Genomic DNA, 1,230 nt, shown 5'->3' with positions numbered 1-1,230 from the left:
TCAAAATAAGGTATGAAATTTTGAACAATCAGGTTGTTGATTTTCTTTAAAGTCTTGGATTCTTGAATTTTCTTCCTACTTTTTTTTTTTTTTTTTCAATTTGAAATTTGTTTTATTACTCAAGAACTCTGGTCATGATGAATCCAATTGGAGTTTTCGGGCTTGTTAGTGGAGAACTGAGGTTGGCATCAAAAGAGAAAGATGAGTTCTTTAACTAAGAAACCTCATAACTGGTTTTGGTTTTGGCTATATTATTTCTTATGTGCAATTGCATATAGTTTTTATGCAATTGCATACAGTTTATGCAATTTTTGACCCCCTGTATGCAATTAGCGACAGTGTGATGTTTAAAGAAACGTTTGACTTGAATGCTATGTCATTGAGTTATTTACCCATTAACAATCTAGTAACAATTGAGGTTTCGTTCGTTGAGTATGTTGCGGTCATTTGATAAATTTAAATGTTGGTATGTTCGGTAAGAAAAAATAAGAGTTCACGAGAAAGAAGAAGACATGATATATATATATATATATATGTATAATTTTTTTTTAGGTGAAGTGTCTTGGGTTGCCATTACCATTTCAAAGATTGTATTGCTAAATCTGTAAGTGTATGGTTTAAATGTGATGTTCATGATTGATATTGGTTGTTGTGATTGCCGTAATTGCTATATATTGGTTGCTCTGGCTAAGGAGTCAGGAAAAGAGCAGTTAAGACAAGTGCATTTTTGTTACACTGAAATATGTGTTTTGAGATACCATCACAGTGTTTGAATAATCTCTCTCTACCTCCCTCTCATTTGCAGAAAGGGGTATGCTCACTTGGACTTTTCATGCATACTTGGTGAGATTCTCACCTTCTTCTGAGAGCCTAATATTTAGGGGCTAACATTTGTGTACTCTACAAGTTATAAATTGAGCTAAACGTATTACAAAATATTTTAGGTGAAGTGTTTTCTTTGTTTATGTTTCTTTTTTGAGATCTTATTTCTTATTTATGTGACATGTAGTCTTGGTTAGAGAAAATAGATGATATCACATATAATTTTCTATAGCTTTTAGGTAGTAGTAGATTATCCGTATTGTCATGCAAATGAACACACACACAAAAGAGGCCCTCTAGCCAAAAAGAGGAAATTTGGTGATCTTTGCATACGTTATAAGAGTGTGAGCCAATGAGCCTTCTAGTAAAAACGAAAGAAGTTAAAAACCAAAAAAAGGCGAAGATCGA

The sequence above is a fragment of the Prunus persica genome, chromosome G1, assembly GCF_000346465.2.
Source record: "Prunus persica cultivar Lovell chromosome G1, Prunus_persica_NCBIv2, whole genome shotgun sequence".
Lineage (NCBI taxonomy): Eukaryota > Viridiplantae > Streptophyta > Magnoliopsida > Rosales > Rosaceae > Prunus > Prunus persica.
This window is presented reverse-complemented; position numbering follows the sequence as displayed.